This window comes from Balaenoptera borealis (assembly GCF_965194805.1).
Source record: "Balaenoptera borealis genome assembly, chromosome: 11".
NCBI classification, from domain to species: Eukaryota; Metazoa; Chordata; class Mammalia; order Artiodactyla; family Balaenopteridae; genus Balaenoptera; species Balaenoptera borealis.
Genome location: NC_138868.1, coordinates 66,403,566 through 66,418,652, shown reverse-complemented (window position 1 = coordinate 66,418,652; position 15,087 = coordinate 66,403,566). Strand labels below are relative to the sequence as shown.

Genomic DNA, 15,087 nt, shown 5'->3' with positions numbered 1-15,087 from the left:
TGAATTTAGAGTTGCAAATTCAATGACTTCCAATCCCCTTTTCCCAATGGGCTCAGTAGGTTTACGGTAGGGCCCAGGACTTGGTATTCTGGGCAATAATTCTGATGCAGACTACCCTTTGAGAAGTACTATTCCAGACAAATACTCCCCCTTTAGTGAGACAGGCTACATTATCCAAGAAGCCATTATTCCAGTATCTTAAGCTACTGTCCAGAAATCCAAATGATTGCCAATACCATCTGTGCAGCCAAATGTTCAACTTCAAGACAGTTTTTCTCTTCTAAAATCTTATGGATAGAAAAATACGTTGAAAATACCTCCTAGGATCTGTAGTCCCTTTATTTCCTTCAACTTCCTACCCAACACTTCCAAAAGAATTCTATTTTCAGATGTCTTTAATCCCGATATAAGTCAGCAAGAGTGAGAAGTGGTTAGCCATCTTGCTAAAGCTATCCTTCATATCCTTCCCTTATACGACACATGCTTTGGAAAAACAAGACATATCCTAAATGATAAAGATGTTTACATTCACCTGCATCTAAATGAGTCAGCAGGAAGTTACCAACAGCCATGCCAACTTATCCATGCCTCCTGTGATCAATGTCAAGCTTTCCTTTTCCCAACAGTGATTGAAAGTCATACTTATTGGATCATGTCTTTTCCAAAAGATCTGAAATCTCTAAGTCAGTGGTTCTAAACCAAGTGCAATTTTGGCCCAGGGGACATTTGGCAACGTCTGGAGACATCTGTGATTGTCACGAATGGAGCTAGGAGTGCTACTGGCATCTAATGAGTAGAGGCCATGAGTAAACATCTGACAATGCACAGATAATAAATATAAATTGTACTGATACTGAGAAACTCTGCTCTATATAAAAGAAGCCTCACACCTGCCGTGAATACACAATAACTATCATATGCTCTTTAACAATTTTTGTTGCTTATTAAGTATATACATCCCATTAGATCAGTATTATAGCTTCTCAAATTTCATTCTCATGTCAGCTGAAGCAAAATGCACAACCTGATTATGTTTTATTCAGCGAACTTGCTGAGGACTTAAGCCCAGAGGACAGCCTCTCAGATAGCATTGAGGGACGGCTCCAAAGAGGTAAGGGAGGAGCCAGGGTACATAGGAGTTCAAACAAACAAAAAACCAGGTAGTTGAACATCAAAAGATTACTGCTAATTAAAGAAAACCAGACATCTCAAGTTAATGAATTTAGTGCTTCTCTGTGTATGGGAAGATGCAAGAGTCTGGGCTCCTTGAAATCATTCCTTTGATATGCACCCTAACCATCTGGGGCCAGTATCCTGTTTTTCATCATCCTGAATCCCCTCAGGGTGCACAATTGGGGGTGGCTGCACCGCTGATGGCTTGATGGCCTCAACATCCTTTGTTTACTGATGCGGCAGGTGGCATTTTTTTTCCACACTTGTAACTCAGCTTTTGACTTCCTTATACAATTTTTTAATTCCATACATGCCTCTTTTTCTTCACCTGTCTATATTAGAAACATGACTGTGGACATCTTTGTTTTTGTATGTCCAGCAACTCTTCCTTTGGAAGAACAGTATCTCGCCTGCTTCATCTATGTGATTTTTACAAGTCTGACGTTCACGTAGTTCCCTGCTCTCCCGAACACATGGGTGATCATGGGGCCCAAAGCTAGGCCAATCTGTCTTTTTCTACTGGCAATGACACACTTACACACTTGTGTGAAGACACACAAGAGCACAAGATAGTTGTAATTGATTTATCCAGTAGCAGCACTAAAAAGAGGAGTGTCATACATTGCTGCTGTTACAAGCTGAACTGATTCCTCTATCTGTGAACTATTCAGAATCCTTCCACTCAATACCCTTTCCTAATTTAAAATCATTAGAGACCCACACTGCTGCTAATAGCCAAAGAAACTACAGGGAAACAAAGCAGGACGCTATGGTCCTCCCCACCCCCTACCATGTCCTCAGCCTGCCTTTTGTCTGTAGAAAAACTTGAGCCAAAAAAAAAGTTTAATCAGAGAGGTGAGAAAATGCAAAAAGCAAAGGAAAGCAGTCAAACAAGACAAAATAATAATAGTTTGGTCGTTAAGCAAAGTCAAGGACCTTTAGTTCCTCCTCACAGGTTATAGGTAATATTCTGAGCCATATCCTGTGAGCTGTTTTGTAGATACTGAAAACCCCACCAGGTGGAAGAAGTTAACTACATGATGCCCACACTGTAGCCATGACATAAGCTGCCACAATTCCGAGAACTGGCCTCAAAAAATGGAAATAAACTGACCCTGGAACTGAAGATTAACTGTACTTAAAACAATCAAGATGACGCTGATCAGACCACTGCGTGAGCAATTTCAAGATGACTGTCGGAGCTGAGCGTGCTGTTTCTGCATGTACCCCCTCCCTCCACCTATACACCTCTAAACTCCCCTTTAAAAGCTGTTGCCCACTGGCCGTCAGGGCAGGAGTTGGCCTTCGGACATGTCCCCGCCCCTTGCCTCTTCATTGGCTTTAGAGCAGCGAGCAGACCGGACCCCACTTTCGCTAACAAAAGGATACATTTTTCTTTATCACCGGTCTGCCGATACAGAGAAGAAATATTCTCCCAACTGCTTCACCTCTTCTTTTGGAAAGAAACCAGCTTGAATTAGTTCACAATTAGTTAGAACTTACCTCTGATGAGGAGAAAAAACTTCGCAGGCATCCCTCAAAGCTCTGAAGTGTTTGTCTCAACGTCCGCTCAGGGAACAGAGTATTTCAGAGTTGCTACTCAAAAGCTGGTCTGCTTTCCAAGGCCATCAGCTACACCTGTGGCTTGTTAGAAATGCAAATAAGGCGCTGACTGCAGTGGTTCTCAAATTTCAGCATGCTGAAAAATCACCTGGAAAGCTTGTTAAGGATCCCTGGGGGCACCCCAGAGATTTAGTAGGTCTGGAATGAGGCCCAAGAATTTGCTTTTTCTAACAGGTTCCAGGGTGGTGCTACTATTGCCCTTTAGACCACATTAGAGCAGAACAGGGAGACTTTGTCACTTCTTCTGCTTCTAACCTTTATCTTATCTGACATAAAGCTCAGCTGCTTTCAGTGGCAAATAACAGAAACTGGCTTAAGTAACAAAGGGAATTTATTTCCTCCTACAAATTGTAGTTTAGAGGTTTAAGGGCTTCAGCTGTAGCCCAATTATGTTGCCAGCTATCTGGTTCTTTCCAAGTAAATGACCTCTTTTTGAATGTAACTGAAAACTGTGAAGCGCCAGGTGTGGACGTACTTACCAACTAACCACCATTCCTCAAATTTATCTTCAATCCTACTCACAGAGCATTTTTAGCACATTTTAGGGCCTCAAAAAAAGTAAATGTTAAACTGTCCTTCCTCCTCCTTTAAAGATGTCTATCTATTATTTCTACTCCAAACAATTTCTTTTTTCCATTTCCACATCCTTTTGCAGTACCAGAATAATTCCTATGCATAGAGAGTGGAGAACAGACATGGTCCTTCTTTAAATAGCTTTAAAGTCCAGCTCAGATGACTTCCTAAGTTTTCTTCACCCTCTCCCCAAACCAGCTTAGGAATCCTTGCTACTCCAATCTTTCCTCTTATACAATGTATCACATTTTACTATGTATATATAATAAATGCTGTGTATATAGAAAAATATGAATAGGTATAAATTAGGCTCAATCATGTAGAAATGTTACCTGAAAACTGGGTTAGCCTCTTGGTGGTGTCGCCAAAAGACACAACCAAGCCAGATTGCTGGAGAAGGACTTATTACTTGCTGCAAGTAAGGAGAATACCAGGGGTTTTTCCCAAAGAAGTGTCTCTCTGAACAGCGAAACTGGGGAAGTTTAAGCTATTGGTACATGCATATACATGAAGGGGCTTGGATGATAGAGTCCAAGCTTTAGTTGATTGAAGTCATGAGGGTCAGAAAAGGTCACCGTCATCATCCCTTAGATTCCAGTTGATCTGGTTGTTGAGATTTAAATTCTGCAAAACAGCCAAGACAGAGCTTTAGGTTAGTTTTTACCATTGAAAGAGAACTGGGAGTCTTTACAACTGATAAATTATCTTTGCTATTGTTATTTCTCTCGCCTGATAACCGTCCTTTGTTTCTGCATTCTTTTGTCCCCTTAAGATCATTTATTACTGAGACCTGTTCAACGTCAAGCATTATGGCCAGGCTTAGATCACAAAATGGCTTAGGCCTAAAATGGCTTCTCTTATGTCAAGAAAGCCATGCTTGGTTCTCTTTCTCCAAGGACCCCCCTACGCTATCTGCCTACAGAAAGAGATAACTGGGTGAAAATGACAATGTTCCCATGAATGACAATGTTCCCATGAAACCCATGAATAAGCCATGGGTTTTTGTAACTTGGATCAGGATCTGTTCAGTTGATCTTAGTGGGATACTCTCACTTTGAAATATGAAACACACAAGGGTGATAAAGATTGGTAAAACATAAAAATCCCATAAAAGAAATCATATTATGTTTTATTAAATCCAAATCTTAAAATATCTGATGGTGTCTTGAGAAATCAATAACATTGTATTCTTTTTTAACAATACTCTTCTGCCTTGGGATAGTTAACTATATTAACTATTATTTCTCCATGTAAGCAAAAAGGAAAGAAAAAGCTATAAGGTCCTTAATTGGATATGTCTTCAGTTGAATAAATGCTCTGAAGAGTACAAAGTGGATTTATAACTCCACTTGAGCCATTTGCTTTTCTGATGGTCTTTTCTTCTTCCATCCAGCCTGGTAAAGCCCTGTCAAAGAAAACAAATGACTTGGACTCTGTGTGTCCTGTCAGTGTCTACTTTATCTGGAGGCCTTCATGTTCTTCTCTTGTGCATGTCTAACAGTCACCTCTCAAGGTAATGGAGAGAGTGAGCACACATGGCTGAGCAAATGGGAAATAAAACTATGGAAGTTTTCAGAGAAAGTGCTGAAAAGGAGAAGCTGTCTCACCCCCAACTCATATTGCCTTTAGGTTTCTCCTTTTTGTCCTTTCCTTCTCTCAGCTCATTAACTCAGGCACTGGCATAGCCAAGATGACCTTTTTTTTTTTTAACATCTTTATTGGAGTATAATTGCTTTACAATGGTGTGTTAGTTTCTGCTTTATAACAAAGTGAATCAGCTATATGCATACATATATACCGATATCCCCTCCCTCTTGCGTCTCCCTCCCACCCTCCCTATCCCACCCCTCTAATGGTCACAAGCACCAAATTGATCTCCCTGTGCTAGGCGGCTGCTTCCCACTAGCTGTCTATTTTACATCTGGTACTGTATATATGTCCATGCCACTCCCTCATTTCGTCCCAGGTTAGCCTCCCCGACTCGTGTCCTTAAGTCCATTCTCTACGTCTATGTCTTTATTCCTGTCCTGCCCCTAGGTTCTTCAAGACCATTTTGTTTTTTTTAGATTCCATATATATGTGTTAGCATACGGTATTTGTTTTTCTATTTCTGAATTACATCACTCTGTATGACAGACTCTAGGTCCATCCACATCATTAAAAATAACTCAATTTCGTTTCCTTTTATGGCTGAGTAATATTCCATTGTATAAATGTACCACATCTTCTTTATCCATTCATCGGTCAATGGACACTTAGGTTGCTTCCATGTCCTGGCTATTGTAAATAGAGCTGCAATGAACATTGTGGTACATGACTCTTTTTGAATTATGGTTTTCTCAGGGTATATGCCCAGGAGTGGGATTGCTGGGTCATATGGTAGTTCTATTTTTAGTTTTTTAAGGAAACTCCATACTGTTCTCCACAATGGCTGTATCAATTTTCATTCCAAGCATCAGTGCAAGAGGGTTCCCTTTTCTCCACACCCTCTCCAGCATTTATTGTTTGTAGATTTTTGGATGATGGCCATTCTGACCAGTGTGAGGTGATACCTCATTGTAGTTTTGATTTGCATTTCTCTAATGATTACTGATGTTGAGCATTCTTTCTTGTGTTTGTTGGCTGTCTGTATATCTTCTTTGGAGAAATGTCTATTTAGGTCTTCTGCCCATTTTTGGATTTGGTTGTTTGTTTTTTTGATATTTAGCTGCATGAGCTGCTTGTAAATTTTGGAGATTAATCCTTTGTCAGTTGCTTCATTTGCAAATAATTTCTCCCATTCTGAGAGTTGTCTTTTGGTCTTGTTTATGGTTTCCTTTGCTGTGCAAAAGCTTTTAAGTTTCATTAGGACCCAGTTGTTTATTTTTGTTTTTATTTCCATTTCTCTAGGAGGTGGGTCAAAAGGGATCTTGCTGTGATTTATGTCATAGAGTGTTCTGCCTAAGTTTTCCTCTAAGAGTTTTATAGTGTCTGGCCTTACATTTAGGTCTCTAATCCATTCTGAGTTTATTTTTGTGTATGGTGTTAGGAAGTGTTCTAATTTCGTTCTTTTACATGTAGCTGTCCCGTTTTCCCAGCACCACTTATTGAAGTGGCTGTCTTTTCTCCATTGTATATTCTTGCCTCCTTTATCAAAAATAAAGTGACCATATGTACGTGGGTTTATCTCTGGACTTTCTATCCTGTTCCATTGATCTATATTTCTGTTTTTGTGCCAGTACCATAATGTCTTGATTACTGTAGCCTTGTAGTATAGTCTGAAGTCAGGGAGCCTGATTCCTCCAGCTCTGTTTTACTTTCTCAAGATTGCTTTGGCTATTCTGGGTCTTTTGTGTTTCCATACAAATTGTGAAAATTTTTGTTCTAGTTCTGTTAAAAATGCCATTGGTAGTTTGATAGGGATTGCATTGAATCTGTAGATTGCTTTGGGTAGTAGAGTCATTTTCACAATGTTGATTCCTCCAATCCAACAACATGGTATATCTCTCCATCTGTCTGTATCATCTTTAATTTCTTTCATCAGTGTCTTACAGTTTTGTGCATACAGGTCTTTTTTCTCCTTAGGTATGTTTATTCCTAGGTATTTTATTCTTTTTATTGCAATGGTAAATGGGAGTGTTTCCTTAATTTCTCTTTCAGATTTTTCATCATTAGTGTATAGGAATACAAGAGATTTCTGTGCATTAATTTTGTATCCTGCTACTTTACCAAATTCATTGATTAGCTCTAGTAGTTTTCTGGTAGCATCTTTAGGATTCTCTATGTATAGTATCATGGCATATGCAAACAGTGACAGCTTTACTTCTTCTTTTCCGATTTGGATTCCTTTTATTTCTTTTTCTTCTCTGATTGCTTTGGCTAAAACTTCCAAAGCTATGTTGAATAATAGTGGTGAGAGTGGACAACCTTGCCTTGTTCCTGATTTTAGAGGAAATGGCTTCAATTTTTCACCATTGAGAACAATGTTGGCTGTGGGTTTGTTATATATGGCCTTTATTATGTTGAGGTAAGTTCCCTCTATGCCTACTTTCTGGAGGGTTTTTATCATAAATGCACGTTAAATTTTGTCAAAAGCTTTTTCTGCATCTATTGAGAGGATCATACGGTTTTTCTCCTTCAACTTGTTAATATGGTTTATCACATGGATTGATGTGCATATATTGAAGAATCCTTGCATTCCTGGGATAGACCCCAGTTGATCATGATGTATGATCCTTTTAATGCACTGTTGGATTCTTTTTGCTACTATTATGTTGAGGATATTTGCATCTATGTTCATCAGTGATATTGGCCTGTAGTTTTCTTTCTTTGTGACATCTTTCTCTGCTTTTGGTATCAGGGTGATGGTGGCCTGGTAGAATGAGTTTGGCAGTGTTCCTCCCTCTGCTATACTTTGGAAGAGTTTGAGAAGGATGAGTGTTAGCTCTTCTCTAAATGTTTGATAGAATTCACCTGTGAAGCCATCTGTTCCTGGGCTTTTGTTTGTTGGAAGATTTTTAATCACAGTCTCAATTTCAGTGCTTCTGATTGGTCTCTGTATTTTCTATTTCTTCCTAGTTCAGTCTCAGAAGGTTGTGCTTTTCTAAGAATTTGTCCATTTCTTCCAGGTGTCCATTTTATTGGCATATAGTTGCGTGTAGTAATCTCTCATGAGCCTTTGTATTTCTGCAGTTTCAGTTGTTACTTCTCCTTTTTCATTTCTAATTCTATTGATTTGAGTCGTCTCCATTTTTTTCTTGATGAGTCTGCCTAATGGTTTATCAATTTTGTTTATCTTCTCAAAAAACCAGCTTTTAGTTTTACTGATCTTTGCTATTGTTTCCTTCATTTCTTTTTCATTTATTTCTGATCTGATCTTTATGATTTCTTTCCTTCTGCTAACTTTCGGGGTTTTTTTGTTCTTCTTTCTCTAATTGCTTTAGATGTAAGGTTATGTTATTTATTTGAGATGTTTATTGTTTCTTGAGGTAGGATTGTATTGCTATAAACTTCCCTCTTAGAACTGCTTTTCCTGCATCCCATAGGTTTGGGTCATTGTGTTTTCATTGTCATTTGTTTCTAGGTATTTTTTTATTTCCTCTTTGAATTCTTCAGTGATCTCATGGTTACTAAGTAGTGTATTGTTTAGCCTCCATGTATTTGTATTTTTTACAGATTTTCCCCTGTAACTGAAATCTAGTCTCATAGCGTTGTGGTCAGAAAAGATACTTGATAAAATTTCAAATTTTTTAAATTTACCAAGGCTTGATTTGTGACCCACGGTATGATGTATCCTGGAGAATGTTCCATGAGCACTTGAGAAGAAAGTGTATTCTGTTGTTTTTGGATGAAATGTCCTATAAATATCAATTAAGTCCGTCTTGTTTAATGTATCATTTAAAGCTTTTGTTTCCTTGCTTATTTTCATTTTGGATGGTCTGTCCACTGGTGAAAGTCCCCTACTTTGATTGTGTTACTGTTGTTTTTCCCTTTTATGGCTGCTAGCATTTGTGTTATGTATTGAGGTGCTCCTATGTTAGGTGCATAAATATTTACAATTGTTATATCTTCTTGGATTGATCCCTTGATCATTATGTACTGTCCTTCTTTGTCTCTTGTAATAATCTTTCTTTTAATGAATATTTTGTCTGATATGAGAATTGCTACTCCAGCTTTCTTTTGATTTCCATTTGCATGGAATATCTTTTTCCTTCCCCTTACTTTCAGTCTATATGTGTCCCTAGGTCTGAAGTGGGTCTCTTGTAGACAGCATATATACAGGTCTTGTTTTTTGTATCCATTCAGCCAGTCTATGTCCTTTGGTAGGAGCACTTAATCCATTTACATTTAAGGTAATTATTGATATGTATGTTCCTGTTACCATTTTCTTAATTGTTTTGGGTTTGTTATTGTAGGTCTTTTCCTCCTCTTGTGTTTCCTGCTTAGAGAAGTTCCTTCAGCATTTGTTGTAAAGTTGGTTTCGTGGTGCTGAATTCTCTTAGCTTTTGCTTGTCTGTAAAGTTTTAAGTTCTCTGTCGAATCTGAATGAGGTCCTTACTGGGTAGAGTAATCTTGGTTGTAGGTTTTTCCCTTTCATCACTTTAAATATGTCCTGCCACTCCCTTCTGGCTTGCAGAGTTTCTGCTGAAAGATCCGCTGTTAACCTTATGGGGATTCCCTTGTATGTTATTTGTTGTTTTTCCCTTGCTGCTATTAATATTTTTTCTTTGTATTTCATTTTTGATAGTTTGATTATATGTGTCTTGGCATGTTTTTCCTTGGATGTATTCTACATGGGACTCTCTGCTCTTCCTGAACTGGAATGACTATTTCCTTTCCCATATTAGGGACGTTTTCAAGTATAAGCACTTCAAATATTTTCTCATTCGCTTTCTTTTTCACTTCTTCTTCTGGGAATCCTTTAATTTGAACGTTGGTGCGTTTAATGTTGACCCAGAGGTCTCTGAGACTGTCCTCAATTCTTTCCATTCTTTTTTCTTTATTCTGCTCTGCGGTACGTATTTCCCCTATTTTATCTTCCAGGTCACTTATCCATTCTTCTGCCTCAGTTATTCTGCTATTGATCCCCTCTAGAGAATTTTTAATTTCATTTATTGTGTTGTTCATCATTGTTTGTTTGCTCTTTAGTTCTTCTAGGTCCTTGTTAAACATTTCTTATATTTTCTCCATTCTATTTCCAAGATTTTGGATCATCTTTACTATCATTAATCTGAATTCTTTTTCAGGTAGACTGCCTATTTCCTCTTCATTTGTTTGGTCTGGTGGGATTTGACCTTGCTCCTTTATCTGCTGTGTGTTTCTCTGTCTTCTCATTTTGCTTAACTTACTGTGTTTGGGGTCTCCTTTTTGCAGGGTGCAGATTCATAGTTCCCATTGTTTTTGGTGTCTGCCCCCAGTGGCTAAGGTTGGTTCAGTGGGTTGTGTAGGCTTCCTGGTGGAGGGGAGTGGTGCCTGTGTTCTGGTGGTTGAGACTGGATCTTGTCTTTCTGATGGGCAGGACCACGTCCGGTGGTGTGTTTTGGTGTGAGTGTGATCTTATTATGATTCTAGGCAGCCTCTCTGCTAATGGGTGGGGTTGTGTTCCTGTCTTGCTAGTTGTTTGGCATAGGGTGTCCAGCACTGTATCTTGCTGGTCGTTGAGTGGAGTTGGATCTTAGAGCTGAGATGGAGATCTCCAGGGGAGCTTTCACCATTTAATATTACATGGAGCTGGGAGGTCTCTTGTGGACCAATGTCCTGAACTGTGCTCTCCCACCTCAGAGGCACAGGCCTGACACCTGCCTGGAGCACCAAGACCCTGTCAGCCACATGACTCAGAAGAAAAGGGAGAAGAAAAGAAAGAAAGAGAGAAAAAAAACAAAAAATAAAATAAAGTAAAATAGTTATTAAAACAAAAAAATTTAAAAATTATTAAAAATAAAAAAAAATTAAAAGTAATAAAAAAGAAAGAAAGAAAGAGCAACAAAACCAAAAAACAAATCCACCAATGATAACAAGTGCTAAAAACTATCCAAAAAAAAAAAAAAAAAAAAAAATGGACAGAGAGAACCCTATGACAAATGGTAAAAGCAAAGCTATACAGACAAAATCACACAAAGAAGCATACACATACACACTCTCAAAAAGAGAAAAAGGAAAAAAATATATATATATATTTTTAAAAAGGAAGAGAGCAACCAAATCAATAAACAAATCTACCAATGATAATAAACTCTAAATACTAAACTAAGATAAATATAAAACCAGAAATAAATTAGATGCAGAAAGCAAACCCCAAGTCTACAGTTGCTCCCAAAGTCCAGTGCCTCAATTTTGGGGTGATTCGTTGTCTATTCAGGTATTCCACAGATGCAGGGTACATCAAGTTGATTGTGGAGATTTAATCCGCTGCTCCTGAGGCTGCTGGGAGAGATTTCCCTTTCTCTTCTTTATTCACACAGCTCCTAGAGTTCGGCTTTGGATTTGGCCCCACCTCTGCATGTAGGTCGCCTGAGGGGGTCTGTTCTTTGCTCAGACAGGACGGGGTTAAAGTAGCAGCTGATTAGGGGGCTCTGGCTCACTCAGGCCAGCGGGAGGGAGGGGTACAGGATGCAGGGCAAGCCTGCAGCTGCAGAGGCCGGCGTGACGTAGCAGCAGCCTGAGGTGCGCAGTGCGTTCTCCCGGGGAAGTTGTCCCTGGATCACGGGACCGTGGCAGTGGCGGGCTGCACAGGCTCCCAGGAGGGGAGGTGTGGAGAGTGACCTGTGCTTGCACACAGGCTTCTTGGTGGCTGCAGCCTCAGCCTTAGCGTTTCATGTCCGTCTCTGGTGTCTGCGCTGATAGCCGTGGCTCACGCCCATCTCTGGAGCTCATTTAGGCGGTGCTCTGAAACCCCTCTCCTCGCGCCCCCTGAAACAGTGGTCTCTTGCCTCTTAGGCAGGTCCAGACTTTTTCCCGGACTCCCTCCCGGCTATCTGTGGCACACTAGCCCCCTTCAGGTTTCAGGCTGTTTTCACGCAGCCAACTCCAGTCCTCTCCCTGGGGTCTGGCCTCCGAAACCCGAGCCTCAGTTCCCAGCCCCCGCCTGCCCCGACGGGTGAGCAGACAAGCCTCTCAGCTGGTGTGCACTGGTCGGCAGAGATCCTCTGTGCTGGAATCTCTCTGCTTTGCCCTCTGTACCCCTGTTTCTGCGCTCTTCTCTGTGGCGCTGAAGCTTCTCCCCCACCACCCCCCAGCTCTGCCAGTGAAAGGTCTTCCTAGTGTGTGGAAGCTTTTCCTCCTCCACAGCTCCCTCCCAGAGGTGCAGGTCCTGTCCCTATTCTTTTGTCTCTGTTTTTTCTTTTTTCTCTTGCCCTACGCATGTACGTGGGGAGTTTCTTGCCTTTTGGGAAGTCTGAGGTCTTCTGCCAGCATTCAGTAGGTGTTCCGTAGAATTTGTTCCACATGTAGATATATTTCTGATGTATTTGTGGGGAGGAAGTTGATCTCCACATCTTACTCCTCCACCATCTTGAAGGTCTCTCCAAGATGACGTTTAATGGTTGCATTTTAATCTGTTGCTGTTAACAGTAATGATGGAGATTGTGATCTGGTGAGTTGGACAAGAGCCAAGAAAGTGCCAAGACTTTACAGTGAGAAACACAAACTGTCCTTCTATTGTTTGGGTCATTCACCCTGGACAGATGGGCAAACCACAACTAAAGCAAAGTAGTGAGACACCTGCCTGCTATTTATATAGGAGAGGATCAGTATTCTGTGGGACCAAAAGTTCTTATAATTTGGAACACCTAAAAGGACACAAGATAACAAATAAAAAATGGGTAACAAAGTGTTTACAAAATGGCAAAAGTAATGGGGAAAATTACAAATATAAAAGGGCTGACAGATACTATAACCATCACAAAATCCAGAAAAATAACATAATATTCTTATTAATAGGCTGTCTCTTCCACCACTATAATGGTTCCCCCCCCCATATATATGTCCAATTCCTTGTGCCATATATGGAGCACTTTTATATCACAATAATTCTGGCCCTGCAGGTTCTGGAGTTAAAAGACACAATCGACTTAACTGATGTGGTTAAAATGTATTATGACTGCAAATTTTACAAGGCATATCAACATATTAATAGTGTTCCTAGAAGATGACCTGGAATGGGCCTGCTATAGACTGAATGTTTATGTCTCCCCAAAATTCATATGTTAAATCCTAACTCCCAATATAATTGTGTTAAGAGGTGGTGCTTTTGGAAGGTAATTAGGTCATTAAGGTGGAGCCTGCATGAATGGGACTAGTGCCTTTATAAAAGAGACCCCAGAGAGTTCCCTTCCCCCTGCCACATGTAAGGACACAGTGAAAAGACAGCTGTGAACCAGGAGGCAGGATCTTAGCAGACATCAAACCTGCTAGCACCTTAATCTCAGACCTTTTAGCGTACAGAACTATGAGACATTCTGTTGTTTATAAGTCACCCAGTCTAGGGTAGTTTGTTATAGCAGCCTGAACAGGCTAACACAGGGCTCAAGCAAGAGAGGGGCCCTGATGTTTTAGGTTCATTATCTTTACAGTAAATCCATCCCATGTGCTAAGTGTACTTTGCTAGGAACTTGACTGTTACAATTCAGTGACTATTTTGAGATCCTGTACTAGAAAAATTGGAGAGATTTATGAGGCACATGACAATGTGGAAGGTATCCTAATTATTTATTTACTTTCATCTTAGAATTCTGATCTATGTGAATGCATTGCATATTCAAAAATTAAGTAAATCATTTTTAAGTAAAAATTTAAAAAGAAACTTATAAGACATGGTTCTACTCTCACCCTTGATAAGCTTCTTCAAATTATGCTGGGGTGGTAGAAGAGAAGAAAAAAACTGAGAAGTTTGAGAACTCTCAGGAATCTAACAGGGATACAGACTCTACTTCCTGTGAAAGTATCAGGGCATCTCAACTCCCTCTTAGTTCTGAGCTGAAGGAAAGAGGATGAGAGCAAACAGGATAGAAAGGTAGTTAAGAGGGGTCACTGTGGCCTCAGGAGATCAGTCCATTCACAAAAGTACATTCATAAAATCTGGTTTAGAGTGAGAATAAAGGCCCAGACAAGACACTTGGTGCTAAACAGGGGTTGTGCAACTGGAAGGTCATGTGAGGCCCAGTTGAATGGGCTGGACCAAGGTAACCAGAGGAGGAAGTCTGCCTCCAAGAAGACTCTTGCCCCTGGCTTGCCCCACGCACCCTACACAGATCAAGTGGTCCACCACAAGACAGATTCTACACTCAATAGGAGATAGCCTTAGGCCACAGATGTGTGACAGGCTTCCTCATCACTCCTGTATGAGCTCCTGACCTACACAATCTGTAAACAAAATAAAATAATTGTCATTTTAAGCCACTACCTTTGGGGTGGTTTCTTATATAGCATAGTAACCAGAACACTTTTCTCCACCCATTTATTTCTGAAGCAAGATACTTGGTAGGCACTTTGAACATAAATTATTTTTAACATGTTAGGTGAGTACACTGAGAAGCAGTGTAAGACCAGCAGTTGCCCTAATTCCAGAGGCGGAATGCATTCCAGTGCTGCTGTACAAGTGCATTCCAGGAGTGCCGAACTCGCACCCACCACCTCTCCAACCCCGCTGTGTTCTTGTTTCTCTCTGTCCTACAGGCACGCCATTCCTTTCACCAGAATACTCTCCCCTGTATCTCACTCCTTCCATTATGTTCCTCCTTTCCATCACCACCTTCTTCTTTATCCAACTCCCTACAGTATAAATGATCCTCTTCTGATTGCACAGACCCCTGCTTTCGTCATTGTGAGTGACCAGCACACAGCATAATAACTGCCTTTTTGCATATCTCTCATATGATTATGAAATTGTGAAAGAATTTCAATCCAAAATGGAACCAGATGATATGAAATGGAGAATCTCATACATGTGCTCTCAGAAGAATGGAACTTAAGAGCTGAGACTGATTTCTCTATATGTCTGATTTACTGAAAACCAAGACATCTCCTGATCAATGATCATTTGCTAAGAATCTGTCCCACCCTCAAGCCAGTGAACTTACTGCCTGGACTCTGGCTGGACTTCTCCCTCTTCACACTATTGCCCATAAATGCAGCCTGCAGCCTCATGGACTCACCTGTAACTTGCTGCAGCACACGTTTCCTGAATTACAGTTCCTCTGCTATTTTCAAATAAACTCAATTTCTGGTAATTTGAGCTTGCTC

The 15,087-nt window shown here is 40.2% G+C and overlaps 1 long non-coding RNA gene across 2 annotated transcripts in view; it reads right to left on the bottom strand.

The window, feature by feature from the left end:
- The window catches only part of LOC309605137, a 394,782-nt gene that overhangs the window by 306,666 nt on the left and 73,029 nt on the right, over positions 1-15,087 (bottom strand). Inside the window, exons 5-6 of one of the 2 annotated variants that reach the window (XR_014231243.1) lie at positions 12,230-12,407; positions 2,677-3,993 (exon numbers count right to left, since the gene is read on the bottom strand). This is a non-coding gene — a long non-coding RNA (uncharacterized lncRNA). The remainder of the gene's footprint in view (positions 1-2,676; positions 3,994-12,229; positions 12,408-15,087) is intronic. The other variant, XR_014231242.1, reaches the window with a different exon arrangement.